At 44.2% G+C, this 15,357-nt stretch overlaps 1 pseudogene; it reads left to right on the top strand.

Moving 5' to 3' along the window:
• The first annotated feature begins 13,128 nt into the window (after window positions 1-13,128).
• On the top strand, window positions 13,129-14,121 carry LOC127208131 (glyceraldehyde-3-phosphate dehydrogenase-like; annotated as a pseudogene).
• Window positions 14,122-15,357: the final 1,236 nt, after the last annotated feature.

Below are 15,357 nucleotides of genomic sequence, written 5' to 3'. Positions count from 1 at the left end.
ATGGGAAAGCAGGGGTTCTTTTATCCGGTACCAGTGCCTTGATCCTGGGCCTTTCAACCTCTAGATCTGTGAGGAAATAACGTTTGAACATAGGGTGTTTGCTTGTGGCTTGGACTGAGACATGGTGCCAGCACAGTGGTTTCTCCTCAGGGTCAGTAAATACTTACAGAATAAATGGATGAGCTCTGGAGAAATCTGTTAATTGCCAGACCATTAACACAGTGAGTAGGTGTGGCATCCTGCCTGGAGAAAAACTTGTCTAGAGAGAGTTAATATCTGCCTTTAGCATTCAGAGGAAGGATAATGTATGCGAGGGAGGGAAAGCATTAGTCTTTTCCCTTTGAAACTCCCCCAAAGATTTGTCTGAAGCATATATTTAAATGGGCAGCATACAGGTGTTTTCAGAGCTGTTCCAGCCCCGGAGAAGGCCTCAGGGCAAACTAGAGAAGATGGCATTTGGGAATGAGAACACTCCTCAGCTGTGCTGCTTGCTTCAGTGGGAAAATGCAAATCAACTCATTTCCGCTTTTGTGGACAACTTCAGATAAAGGGGTCCTGGGGCAAAGAAACCCCTTCAATATGCCTGTCTTTTCCCATTGTACTCTTCTCCTATACTACCTGCAGAGTGAGCGGTAGGGGGTGGGGAGCGAGCTGTGCATGGGATATGCAGGCAATGAGAGAGAGAGAGAGAGAGAGAGACACAGAGAGAGAGAGACAGAGAGAGAGCAGAGAGAGAGCAGAGAGAGGAGAGGACAGAGAGAGGACAGAGACAGCAGAAGAGACAGGAGACACAGAGACAGAGACAGAGACAGAGAGACACAGAGAGACACAGAGACAGAGAGACAGAGCGACACAGAGAGAGAGACAGAGAGACACAGAGACAGAGAGAGAGACAGAGAGAGACAGGAGAGAGACAGAGAGAGAGACAGAGAGAGACAGAGAGAGAGAGAGAGAGAGAGAGAGAGAGAGAGAGAGAGAGAGAGAGAGAGAGAGAGAGAGAGAGGCAAGCATAGCAAAGAGGAAGCTGGGGGAAGCTTGTGAAGGGACAATTTTATGGGAAAGGTCTTCGTTAGGCAAAGGACAGGGTCTATAGACAGTCAAAGCTAAAGTGAATGATGTTGGAAATCCTATTAATCCTAGCATCTAATTAAAAACCAGTTGCATAGCAGATTTGAACAAGTTATTCTCGGGGAAGAAGTGGACCACTAGGTTTAGAGTCCAGGGCTTATGCTTTCCAAAGCAAAGCCACCTCCTCTCCTTGATGTCCTGCTGCGTATTCATACGCGGGCCTTTCTATAGTTTATCATTTGGATGTCAATGTTTGGGTGAGCTTCAGGGCTTCATTAAGATTTCAAAGATCTGAATAACTCCAAACTTTTACCTGTCTCCCTGGTTTTTTCATGTAGGTAGTTGGGAATAAAAGCAATGCAAGGTGAGGATATAGACGTAGGCAATCAGAATAAAGAGTAGATCCCCCCCGCCCGCCATGATGACTCTGCTGATGTTGTACAGCTGGCATATTCGACTTGCTGTTTTATTTTTCTTCCTGGTGTCCTGTTTTTACTGTTGCCTCAGGCATAATGCTTTTCTTATCTGGGAAATCCAGTTTGTGCACTTGAGCACTGCATATTTATTTATTTATTTATTTATTTATTTTTGAGCGAATGTATGTTTTCATCTTGGGGTATTTTTGTGTGGTATGGTTTTGATGAAATAAGGAGGGGGCGCATGTGTAGATGAGTATGTACATAAATGGAGGTTTGGTTTTCTTCCCCCCCCCCCACAGAGGGAGGCAATCAAATGATCAATAAAATTGGCAGACTTCTGTTTTCTAAATGAGAGGCTGTAATAAGGGCATTCCCCATATTCAGCTCATGGAGGAGCCTCTTAATAACATGTAAAAGATGCCACTCTATGCAAATCTTAACCTATACTTAAATAATCTGCACCAGGACAACCTGAGATCTAAATTTTCAGGGGGAGCCATGTGACAAGCATGAAAAAGAGTGCATCTGCTATGAGATTTAGAGAGGCTCATATTTTACCCTTTAGGGGTGTGGTCTCTACAGTATCTGACTTTTCTCTAATCCATAAGGAGCTTATTGTAGTTTTCCTTTGCTTGTCTTTCAGAAGCTTGCGTCTATGTATATAGCTATAGCTATCTGCACACGCGTAGTATCTACTCCAAGATACTCACATTGTTTTGTATTAGTGGCCCTTTTGGTTTGGGCATGATGTCTTTCTCCAGGAGCATGAGCTTTGGACTGCACATGAGGCTCTGCCAGCTTGTCTTCATCTTTCTTCATCAATTTAGCCTTAGAAGACACTGCGAGATGAAGGCTACATCTGGAGCAAAATTCCTCCAAGTGACTGAAAGTGAAGTCTGGTGTTACTCCCTGTGATGGCGAGGAGAGTTGGAAGAATTGATCAGCAAGCGCCTTATTTCTTTCTTTCCCTGGATGGGTTTTTCATCAGCTCTGACAGCCAACTCTCAGAAAAGTCACTGTAGTACTGAATTAAGTGTCCTGTGCCAGAGGCATTGGTTATCACACCTTACCTATCCTGCCATCTGGAGGATATTTGGTAATACCTGGAGTACGCTTTGGCCATTCAATCTGAGGTAGGGTTAGCTGCTGTTGTCGCCCAGTGGCTAGAGGCAAGGATGCTTTCTAACTGAGTACGGTATATATAGCATCCTGCCACCAAGAAGTACCTTTGCCCAGGTGTCAATAGTGTTTGAGAAACCTTGCTGCAAGCTCCGTGTTCTTTTATTACAGTTCTCTTCAGGAGTCAAGCACTGACTACTATTGTCAGCCTCCATCTCAAGAATGAAAGATGGGAGCTGGCTCAATGGGCAAAAGTATGTTCTGCTTTTGTAGAAGACCAGACCCCGTTTCTGGCAGCTAACAACTGCTAACTACTTAATTTCAGTTGTAGAGAGCTCTGACACCTCTGGCTGGCTGCAGGCACCGGCACTCTTGTGCACATGTCTCTGTGGCCACCACATATACATAGTTACATATAATAAAAATAAACATTACGGAATGAAAGATGATCTGGAAGGATGGCTCCAGGAGGAAAAGTGCTTTTTGTATAAGCATGAGGACCTGAGTTTGGGTCTTCAGCACCGAGTGAAAACTTAGCATGGTGACGCATGTCTGTATCCCGGTGATGGATGTGGGGTAAGACAGAGATAGGAGGATCCCTCCAACTTACTGGTCATCTTATCTAGCTAAAATGGTACCTCAGGTCTAGTGAGAGATCCTATCTCAAAAAATAAAGTAGAGAACAATAGAGGAAGACACCGGATGCTGCTTCTGGGCTCTACACACATTCTCTCTCTCTCTCTCTCTCTCTCTCTCTCTCTCTCTCTCTCTCTCTCTCATAGAAGAATGCATACTATGGAGAGAAAAAAATGCCATGATTAATGCCACCATGTCCTAGGTGCCAATGATCATCTATGCTGTGCCTCAGCCATGAGCACTTGCCTTTTCTGTATACCTCCATATCCTTGTCTGACCAGCATCTAAGGCAAAAGCTGGGTTTTCTACCCGATTAACAGGTAGGGATGATTTATTTTTGTATTGGAGAGATCATGTCTAGAGTTTCAAGCCTTAGTTTATCATATTGTGGGTTCTGGTCTGGAAGTCACTGCTAATGTAAACCTGATTTGTTTTCTTTCTTTCTTTCTTTCATTTTCTGTTACCCCTTTCATTTTAGAAAAAGTATTTTTACTAATTCTTTGAGAATTCTGTACATTGTATTTTGATCATATTCATCCCCTCCCCATTTATTCCCAGATCCACTTTCAATTCTACTTCTGCCCAACTTATGTCCTAATTCATTTTGTAAAAACACACTGAATCCAGCTAATGCGGTGTATGCCTCTGGATGTGTGGCCATCTGCTGGAGTTATTCTGACCTACCAGGAGCCATAATAAAAATTAGCTCCCCCTTTCCCAGAAGCTATACCAATAGGGGTGGGCTTTGTACATACCTTCCCCATCTATGTTGGGCTTTTGTCTGGCTTGGGCTTGTGCAGATCTTGTACACACTGTCATAACTGCTCTGAGTTTGTCTGTGCGCTTGTTGTGTCCAGTAAAATAGTGTTTCCTTGTAGTCACCCATCGCCTCTGGCTCTTACAGTCTTCCTGCCCCCTCTTTCACATTGATTCTTGTGCCCTGGGGGGAAGGGATGTGGTATAGATGTTAAATTTAGGGCTGGACATCCCGAAGTCACTTATTCTTTGCTTATTGACAAATGATGGTATGGATGTGGCAAAGGGACACACTTATTAACTGCTGGTGAGAATGCAAACTGGCGCAACCACTACGGAACTCAGTGTGGCTATTCTTCAAAAAGCTAGACATAGATCAACTACGGGACCTAGCTCTACTACTTGTGGGTATAAACCCCAACGAAAGTACATCTTGTTACAGAGATATTTACTCCTCCATGCTTTTGTCTTCCTGTTCACAGTAGCCAGGATGTTCTATCAACAGATGAATGGATAGTAAGAACGTTGTATATTTGCACAATGGAATATTATTCAGTTACTACAAAAAACAAAATTATAAAATTTGCCGGGAAGTGGAGGGAGCTGGAAGCAGTTACATTGAGTAAGGTAACCCAGACCCAGAAAGAGAGATGTTGCATCTTTTCTTTTACTTGAGGATGTTAACTTGAATATTCAGATATGTGTGTTTCCTTTTTCCTTTTTCTTTTCTCTTTGCGATTCACACCTACACCCATTTTCTGTGATCCTTTCTTTATAGAATCCTCTGACGACTGGCTGGTCATTGACATCAATGACCTAGTTAGAAGGATGTCTTTGGGGATAAAGGTGTCACTTCTTGCCAGACCTGAAAAATGAGTTCAACATGATGCTCACTTTTTGAATTCTTTTGATGAATGTCTCAGGCTTGTTTATAGGCAAAGAAAATAAACAAATGAACCCTAATGTAACTTTCGATTTGTGCCAAGATTTTGCTTGGAAAGTGTTTCCTTCCACAAAAGCTTTCTAGAATAGAATGAAAAAGAATTCCTAGAGAGCTCATGAGGCAAATGGCTCTCAGATTAACATATTTTATTAATTACCTATTATGGGCCTCCAAAGCTAAATAATCATAAAAACAACGAAAAGGAGTAAATATAGTTCATGGTGACTGATAGATTTTTATGAAAGACATCATCAGCAAAATCAATTATGTGCATTATTATAATGAAAGGTACAGTTAGTGCTTTAAAAAATAATTAGGTTATTGGCTAAGAGGAAACTACCCCCCTTCCATTACCCCAGAGCAAGCCCCGGAGGCTTCACTCAAAGGCTTTTAGTATAGAAGTCATTGGTTTTATTGGCCAGGCAAATTAGTGACTCCATTAGCTTCGCCAGTGGGGGACCCTGCTATTCTGAAATCACCAGGTGCTTTCGAGCTGGTTGTTCATTTTCTCGAGTGGGGAAAAAAAAATCTAGGCTTGGGATAAATGCATCAAAATGTGCCCCAAACATTTTCCTGGGCAAAACATATGGTGAGGAGCAAGAATGGAGGGGAAAAGAGGGCAAGTAGTCTGCTGAGGGTTGAGCTGTGCACGGTTTGGGTGCTGCGCGCACGCACCTGTCCAGTGTTTGTGAATGCATTCCCTGGGATCTGGTAACTCCATTTCCAAACCCCTGTCCAGACTTCAACTCGTCTGTCCTGCTTTGTATGTAAAAATATTCCATCTAAACTTGTAGCAAAGCTAGTTCCAAAGCGCTAATAAATAATATATGCAAGGCTTTTCTTTTTCTTATCAATATAAAGAAATGTGGAGTGTGAGGCTGGCGAAACTCGCATTAGACAATGTAATGAAGCAGGAATTAGAACAGTGCAGTTCCTCTGGCCATTATAAATGAGGACAGCAGCTACCTGGAGAATGGGAAAACTGATGAGTACAGTCTGTTGGGGGAGAGCAGGAGGAAAATTTCCCCCAGGAACACATTTCAAATTACTTATTTATGAACTGATGAACTGGGGGACCACCTATCGAGACATCGGTGTAAGCAGTCTGCTGCAGACAGCTACAGAACTCCAGCTAATTGTGCGGCTGTTTTCCGTTACAACTCCTGCTATCCAGCTGGGCGGTGGAGGCAGGAAATTTCTCTGACTAGAAGTAACGTGGGTTTTTTTCCCCCTCTTTTTCTTGTCCATATAAATATACACGTGCATGTTTGAGTCTTTGGCCAGAGCCTGGGAAAAGCGGGTCCAGTGGAGCTAAGCAGGAGCTGGCCTGGGGAGCAGGCTTTCCGCTTCATGCCTCACAGTGTTCTGGAGGTGGATGGCATTCTGGGCTCTCTCACCAGATCTCCGGAGACCATTGGCTCAGGTTGCTGAGAGCTGTATCTACATTTGCCTTCCCATCTTCCCGGTCAGCATCTGCCTTGCCCTTCCAAACACCTCCATCGCTATGGTGACAGAGCACTGAGTGCTGCTTCTGTGCTGAGCTTACATGAGTGGTCTCATTTCATCCTTATGTGAACGCTATGAAAGGCACCATTGTTATCCACATCATAAAGGCAAATGAACTGATGAATTAGAAGCGAGGTGATGTTGCAGGGCCAAGAGCCCAAGTCCTTAGGACCCTAGGGCTTAGATCCTTAGCCACCTCCTCCATGATGGTTGTTGAAGATCAATGGGAGGAAGAATTTCTTCTCCTTGGGGCGTGCTAAGGACTTATTCTCTGTGCTGCAGGCAGTCTGGCGAGGAGAGGAATCAGACAGGCAAATGGGAGGCCTGGGTGCTATTGGAAGACAGGATATTCATTGCTTAAGAACTGAGTCTCTTAGGGTCTTTTTTTCTTTCTTCCTTGTGCTTGGGCCAAACCCAAGGGCTTGCAAAGCTAGGAAGCTTCCAGGCACGTGAACACTATAACTCAACCCCTCTTAGGGATTTAAAATTCTTTTTTATTACTTTCCTTCAAGTGATGAAGCAACAATGGCTAAACAAAGTAAAACAGACTTTCATAAGTTGTTACTGTAAGTGAAAAAGTGGGAAAGCTAGCCTGTGCTTCAGGAAAAGCTGCAAGCGTCTCAGTAGAGAGGGTGCTTTCTTAAAGTGGGCCCGAATTTTATTCACCATTTAATTGCCAGCGCACCCTGCAAAATGAGTATAGGAATTGATCTCTGATACGTCTTTGCTGGGCTGAATACTTTTCACCTTGAAATTTGCAAAGCTCATGAGTTCTTGAAAGAGCTACATTCCTCAACGGGCATCTGCTAGCACCAGATAACATTTATTGTGTGTGTAACAGATCCTATGTCATCCCAGCACATGATCATTGTTTTCGGTCCTTGGAGCATGATAGGGCAGGGTTCTGTATCATTGTCTCCATAGCTGAGGGCATCGATGCCTGGAGGGGTTGTAAAGTCAATGGTTTTTAACTGGGAGACGCATTGCCTACTCCTTCCCAAGGGATGATGGACAAAGTCAGAAGTGCTGCTGACATGAAGGTAGAGGCCAGGACCCCTACCAAACATTCTTCAGTTAACAGGCCATCTTCCCATGATACAATGCTCGGCCAAAATGTGAGTACTGTCCAGATTGTTTAGTCTAGATTAAGTGCTTGCCCAAGCTCCTAGGGGGCAGAACAAGATTGAGACTCTCTTGTCAAGGGTTTGTGTGCTAATGCTTCACCAGACAGATCTCCCATGTCTTACCCTCTTGCATAGCTTATGGCATGCTGCAAAGACATAGTAGATCACATGAGTCACAGGGAAGGAGGTGGTAGGGGAAGCCTGTAGGAACCTCTGATGTGGGTCACTGTGTAGGTATTCATTCTCACCTTGACATCTAGGTTTTGATGTACCAGATGACTACATTCCCCATGTGTCAATTCTTTCCTAGACAGCTATAGCTAGAGCTGGCAGATTGGTAGGAAGAGAAGAACACGAGGGTGTCTGAAATAAAACACTGGATGAAAAGTTGCACACCTGTAATCCTGGAACTAGGGAAATGGGTGGAGACAGGATGATCCCTGTCCTTGATGCCCAAGTGCTCTAGCCAAATCAGTGGGAGACTCTGCCTTGAAATATTACACGGAGCGAAATTGAAAAAAGAGCTCAACACTGACCTCTGACCAACTTTGGCCCTTACATATATTTGTATACAAGCGCATATACAAGTTCCTGGGATGTCACTTATGGAAAATTACCCTTCTGTCAGAGCTTGTGTCTTAAGCCAAGAGGTGAAGAATTGTTTATGGAAACCACACAGGAGAGTGGCCATGTAAACCACTTGAAGAGATTAAAGAGCTTCACATCGTGTGAGAGTCACTTTTAGTGTATCACTAGTCAAGTAGTGATAACAATGACATGGATTACCTCTGCCATTTACTCTGTGACGGTCTTTTAAGGATGGAGAATTCTTATCTCCTTGGGTCTTTAGGGTGGCCCCATGAAGAAGGTGGCAGTGAATTAGTAGAGTGTGACACTTGGTATAATGTCCTGATACTGAAGGTTTGGAACGAGGCCCAGACCTCTTATTTTAGAGCAGGAGTAGAGAAATGTGAATATGGTTCTTTCCTTAGACACATCTGCCGCTAGCACACATAGATAGAGTAGAAAGAATAAGACACTAGAGCAATAAATGGAATCATAACAACAACAAAAATCAGCAGCCACAGGAATAATAATAGTAGAGCTTATGTTGGCACAAAATGCCTCCTAAAGTTCACCATGTGCAAAAGCACTTTGATAAGTGTTTTAAGTCCTGTTGTCATCTGTGGTTCACAGTAATTCATATGGTCTATATTATTTCTATTTCTATCTTTTCTCCCCTTGTGGATATGCACTTGTATACAAATATATGTGAGGGCCAAAGTTGGTCAGAGGTCAGTGTTGAGCTCTTTTTTTCAATTTCTCTCCATGTAATATTTCAAGGCAGTCTCCCACTGATTTGGGTAGACCAGTTGGACAGCAAGGATAGGGATCATCCTGTCTCCATCCATTTCCCTAGGTCCGGGATTACAGGTGTGCAACTTTTCATCCAGTGTTTATGTGAGTTCTAAGAACCAGAACACAAGTCGTAATGTTTGTGAGACAAACACTTCACTTACTGAGCTATCTCCCAAGATCCCCTGTTTTTATAGATATAGAGGCTTTGGTCCCTGTATCTATATTATAGACTATTCAGAATATTCTGCGTCATATGATGTGGCAGTTACCTATGGCTAGAATGCAACACATAAACTCTCACAATCCATTAATGGTTATCTTTACCTGTCAACTTGACATAGCCTAAAGTTACCTGAGAAGGGAGACTTAATTGTGGAATTACATAGTTCAGATTGGCCTGTGGGCATGTCTTTTGGAGAATGTCTTGATTGATGATTGATATGGGAGGTCCAGCCTACTATAGGAAGTACTCTTTGCTGAGCAGATGCTTCTGGGCTGTGTAAGAATGCTAGCTAAGCATTGTTCCTACACGATTGCTGCTTCAAGTTCCTGCTTTAATTCCTTTCCTGACTTCCCAGTGATCTGTGACCTGGAAGTGTAAGCCAAATAAACCCTTAGTCTCCACAAATTGCTTTTGGTCATTATGTTTGTCACAGCAACATAAAGATATAATAGTCATAAGCAATACAATATGATTTATTGTTCAATGTCAAGAATCATTTGGTATTGGCTAAGTAGGTCTGCTGATCTTGTCTGGCCTTACCTATGGGCCTTGGGTCATCTGTTTATTGTCTGGGGTCCCTGGGATAAGTAGATTCTGCCCCACCTATCTTTTATCTTGCAGAAGCCTTGTCTGAATATCATCTCATGGTACCAGGGTGTAAATAGAAATGATAGATGTTCCTAACTCTTCATTTGTTTATGACTAAAGTAATTCATCTGACCGAACATACAGAGCCAAAGGGTAGGGCCAGTCACTGTTCCCGGAGATGGACAAGTGAATAGAGGCCAGGTTTGCTAATTATCAAACAGAGTTGAATTACTTTCTCATATGTGTATTGAGTTGTTCCAAGACCTTGAAGAAATGACTTTGAAAATGCTTAGCATGTGGTAAAAGGTCTGCAATGTGAGATTTCCTAACAGGAACAAAAACCTGCCAAAGAAAACTATGAAGTGCACAAAAGAATGAACATCAAAGGAGGGTTTGGTCACAATCAACCAGCTCTGTCTTTTTACCTAGACTTTTCAAAATAATTGGGAGACATAGTCTCACTTTATTTTTTGTTTTTGTTTTGTTCGTTTGTTTTTCAGAGACAGGGTTTCTCTGGATAGCTTTGGCTGTCCTGGACTCCCTTTGTAGACCACGCTGGCTTTGAACTCAGAAAGATCCACCTGCCTCTGCCTCCTGAGTGCTGGGATTAAAAACGTGCACCACCACACCTGGCAATAGGATTTCACAAAATTTCAATGTAGTTTCAATTCCTCCCAAAGAATTGTATTTTCAAGTTCTGTTGGCCCCTTTACATATTATTGTTCCCCTCGCCTCCCGTCCCTTCCCCTCCCCTCCCTTCCCTTACCCTCCCCTCCCTCCCTTCCACTCCCCTCCCTTTCCCTCCCTCCTTCCCTCCCTCCTTCCCTCCTTCTTTCTCTTCTTCCCTTCCTCCCTTCCTCAGGTACCATCAGTGTAGTAACTGTCTAAACATTCCTTTGGGCAATTTCCACAGCTAGGATAGAAGCGGCTCACCTCAAGCCTGAATTTGGCCTGTTGCCTCTTGGCACGCCCTGCATGTCAGCTCCTGTGGGTTGATTGTGGAGCAACAGGCCTCTGAACTGTAATTTCTTTTCTGAGGTTGAGGAGTCTGGTTTCTCCTTAAGTGTGTGTGTGTTTCTGAGAGCTGCCACTGTGTGCGGCGAAGGATGATGACAGGTTGGTTTAATGCAGCTCCTGCCAAGATTAAGGGGTTGTCAGACAAGTATCATGGGAGACTGAGGGATTGCTCTCTGAAAAGTCATTCTGAATTGCTAACTAACTTAGCAGGCACTTGGGTGGGGGTGGGGTTTCTTGCATCTGAGCAGCTGCAAAGCAGTTACCAGGGTGCTTCTAACTTAGGGGTTATGGGTCCCAGGAGGGTCCAGAGCTGGGCTGCATGTAAAAGTATATTTTCATTAACACAAGACTGTTATCTGTCTGTCTGTCTGTCTATCTATCTATCTATCTATCTATCTATCTATCTATCTATCTGCAGGTGTTTGGGGATTATGTCTGTGTGTAAGTGCAGGTATGTTTGTGTCATGGTGTGTATGTGGACTCCAGAGTACAACTTTGAGGAATTAGTTCTCACTTTTCACCTTGACAAGGCAGAGTCTCTCATGGTTTCTGCCCTGGTTAGCTGGCCCTGGGGCTTCTGGGCAATACAGCTGTATCCACTTCCCATCACTTCACATTATAGTGAGATGTGATTACATATGTGAGCCACCTCATCTAGGCTTTGTGAGTTTGGGGGATAGAACTCAGATTACCTTTTACTTACGGAGCCATCTCTCTACACTCCCTTTGTATCAAACTCTGAAGGATTCATTGCCTCCAAATAGTGGGCCACCTCCTTCTGCCCCACTTTAGTCAGTGTTCCAGGCAAGGCTTGTCAAGGCAGGGTTAAGGATTTCTTTTGGGTGGATTAAATAACTCAGATGATTGGATTAATCTCATTTCCTAAAAAGTAGTCTAGATATAAAGTCTAGCCGTAGAATTACTGCACAATATGAAGCTCTACTTACGTTTCTCCTGACTGTGTGTTCCAGTATGCATGTTGACTGCTGTAAACTACAGACAGACCATGGGGATGCTGTTTACAGAGGTTTTTGGTTCTTGGGGTACCAGCACTCATGGAGAATGAGAAGAGAGATCTGAGTATTTTCATGCTGCTAAATATGACCTCCTGTTCACTCATCGATTCAGAAGCATTTGTTGTGTCCTTTCCATCTGGTAGACCCTGTGCTAGGCTGTGGGGGATATCTGTGAGTTGTGGTTAGGCAGTGTCTCTGCTTTTTCCAAATTCATAGTCAACTGGGGCACAGGGATGCATGAATGAGCCATTATGACACACCATGGGAAATCTTAACAGAGAGTAAGTGGGAAAACAGAGAAACAGAGAGGATACAGAGATAGTATATTCTATCTAGCACTTAGGAGCCAGGCATAGTAAAGCACAAACACCATTTCTAATTATGGAGAGAGAGAGAGAGGGAGAGAGAGAGAGGGAGGGAGGGAGAGAGAGAGAGACAGAGAGAGAGAGAGAGAGTGAGAGAGAGAGAGAGAGAGAGAGAGAGAGAGAGAGAGAGAGAGAGAGAGAGACAGAGAGAGAGAGAGACAGAGAGACAGAGAGAGACAGAGGGAGGAAGGGAGGGAGGGAGGGAGAGAGAGAGAGAGAGAGGCTTAGGAGAGAAAGTGGTTGCCCAAGGTCATAGGCTCTGTGAATGTAGTCCCTGAACAGAAGAAATCCCAATTTCTTCAGTTAGTTTTAGGTCTTGTATTTGCTGAGGGAAGACAAACTGGAGATGGCTGGGTAGGTTTCAGAGCCCACCTCAGGGTTTGGGGATAGTTCCAGGGTACCTTGACCAGATGCGCAAACAAATAACCAATTCAACTCATGAGCCTCACGTTACATATGTGAGACCTTGGCCATATGACCTTAGTGCTCTGAATCTCACCTGTGAAACAGAGTTAGCTGATGCCTGCCTTGTATGTCTCAGGGTCTTAAGAGTATGTCTATACAGAGAATTCTGGTTCTCTACAAAGGTTTCCCTGGCTTTGTTTTAAGAGGGCAGGAATTTCTTCCACGCAGTCTCCTAACCTCTACAAATCCTCTGAAACCACATTTGACTTCTCTCATTGTATCTGAGTACTTTACGTTGGTAGACTGGCTTCTGCTTAATCCTGGGGTGCTGCCTACCTAGAACCCACCTCAGCCTCACATTCTGTATTTTATTCCTAACCCCACACAGCCCTGTAGACTCTCAGGATCCATTAGTTTGGGTGGGTCTGTGAGGCCAATTCTGGAGAGATTGATTGCCATGCTAGATTTGGGTTCAGAAACCCAGGCTTATCGCTATCTAGTAGAAAGATGAGGCGTAACAGAGAAAAGATGTGACAGAGACAGCCGCATCTTCTTGTGCGGTGCCAGCCTCGTCCTTTGACACCATGGCAAAGGTCAGAGTAAACGGATTTGGCCTTATTGGGTGCCTGGTTCCCAGGGTTTGCTTCTTACCTGGCAAAATGGAGATTGTTGCCATCGATGACCCTTTCATTGACCTCCACTATAGGGTCTATCTCTTCCTGTATGACTCTACCCATGGCAAGTTCAATGGCATGGTCATGGCTGAGAACGGGAAGCTTGTCGTCAATGGGAAGGCCATCACCATCTTCCAGGAGCGAGATCCCGCTAACATCCAATGGGGTGATACTGGTGCAGAGTATGTTGTGGAGTCTACTGCTGTCTTCACCACCATGGAGAAGGCCGGGGCCCTCTTGAAGTGTGGGGCCAAAAGGGTCATCATCTCCGCCCCTTCTGCCGATGCCCCCATGTTTGTGAACCAGGAGAAGTATGACAACTCACTCAAAATTGTCAGCAATGCTTCCTAAACCACCAAGTGCTTAGGCCCCCTGGCCAAGGTCATTCATGATAACTTTGGGATCATGGAAGGACTCATGGCCACAGTCCATGCCGTCACTGCTACCCAGAAGACTGTGGATGGCCCCTCTGGAAAGATGTGGCGTGATGGCTGTGGAACTGCCCAGAATATCATCCCTGTGCCCACTGGTGCTGCCAAGGCTGTGGGCATTGTCATGCCAGAGCTGAACGGGAAGCTCACTGGCATGGCCTTCCATGTTCCTACCCCCAACGTGTCCGTCGTGGATCTGACATACTGACTGGAGAAACCCGCCAAGTATGACGACATCAAAAAGGTGGTAAAGCAGGCATCTAAGGGCCCATTGAAGGACATTATGGGCTACACTGAGGACCAGGCTGTCTCCTGCTACTTTAACAATGACCCCCACTCTTCCACCTTTGATGCTGGAGCCAGCATTGCCCTCAATGCCAACTTTGTAAAGCTCATTTCCTGGTATGACAATGAATTTGGCTGCACCAGCAGGGGGGTAGACCTCATGACCTACATGGCCTCCAAGGAGTAAGAAGCCCTGGACCACCCAACCCCAGCAAGGACATGAGAGCAAGAGAGAGGCCCTCAGCTGCTGGGATTCTCTATTCCAACTCAGCCCCTGACACTGAACATCTCCCCTCATGGTTTCGATCCTAGACCCCAGAACAATGGGAGGGGCCCAGGCAGCCCTACTCTATTGAATACGATCAATAAAGTTCACTGCACCTAAAAGAGTAAATAAATAAAGATGTGACAGAGATCACATTACAGTGACCAGTATATTTCTTCTTTCTGGACATGCAAGATGATTATGTTTCCCAGCCCACCTTGCAGTTACATTGGGTCACATGACTATGTGCAATAGAATGGGCATATGAGGGGTGTATGCTATTTCTAGGAACTAAGCCTTAAGCATCCTATATACTCCTACAGTCTCCTTCACAGCTATAGAGACCACATTCTAGACATCACAGCAACAAGGCAGATGGTCACACCAAAGTCCCATGGATTACAATGTGGATGAGAAGAAACTTTGTGTGAACATTTAAAATGTATCTGCTGTAGCAGCTCAGGGTGGATTTCAGACTCAAATGATTCATGTGGGTCTTCCTGATAGGGTGGTAATTTATTGCTATAATTTTATTTTGTCCCACCAAGGACAGGTAACAGAAATGTGTGGCGATTTTTTCCTTACTAATTTGAGAAAAATTTCTGCCTAATCCTCCCTTCCCTTCTAGTTTCCTCCCTCCTTCCTCTTCTCTCCCTCCCTCTCTCCCTCCTTCCTTCTTTCCTCTCCTCTTTGTTACTTGCCTGTCCCAGAACTGTTAATTCACTGTGTGAGTATTTGATCAAGGGTAGATCATAGATTTAATCCTGGGGATTGAAGGCAATGCAGTTTATGGAGACGGGTTTGGAAATATATTCAAAAGAAAGTTGAAGGGACTGGAGATATGGCTGAGCAGCTAAGGATACATGCTGCTTTTACAGAGGACTCGAGTTTGGGTCCCAGCATATACATCAAGTAGCTTATATTTACCTGTAACTAAAGCAACAGGGATATGACACTCCTTCTGGCCTTTGTGGGTAACTGTACATACGTGCACACACACACACACACACACACAAACACACAAGTAACTTAGACAAAAGAAAACCGCATTGGAAATATTTACTAGCTCTTTAGTAGGGGGAATAATAATAATAATAATAACAATAACAACAACAACAATAATAATAATAAAGAAGTGTATTAATGAGATTAGATGGT

Source organism: Acomys russatus, chromosome 25 (genome assembly GCF_903995435.1).
Source record: "Acomys russatus chromosome 25, mAcoRus1.1, whole genome shotgun sequence".
In the NCBI taxonomy this organism is placed as follows: domain Eukaryota; kingdom Metazoa; phylum Chordata; class Mammalia; order Rodentia; family Muridae; genus Acomys; species Acomys russatus.
This window is presented reverse-complemented; position numbering and strand designations above follow the sequence as displayed.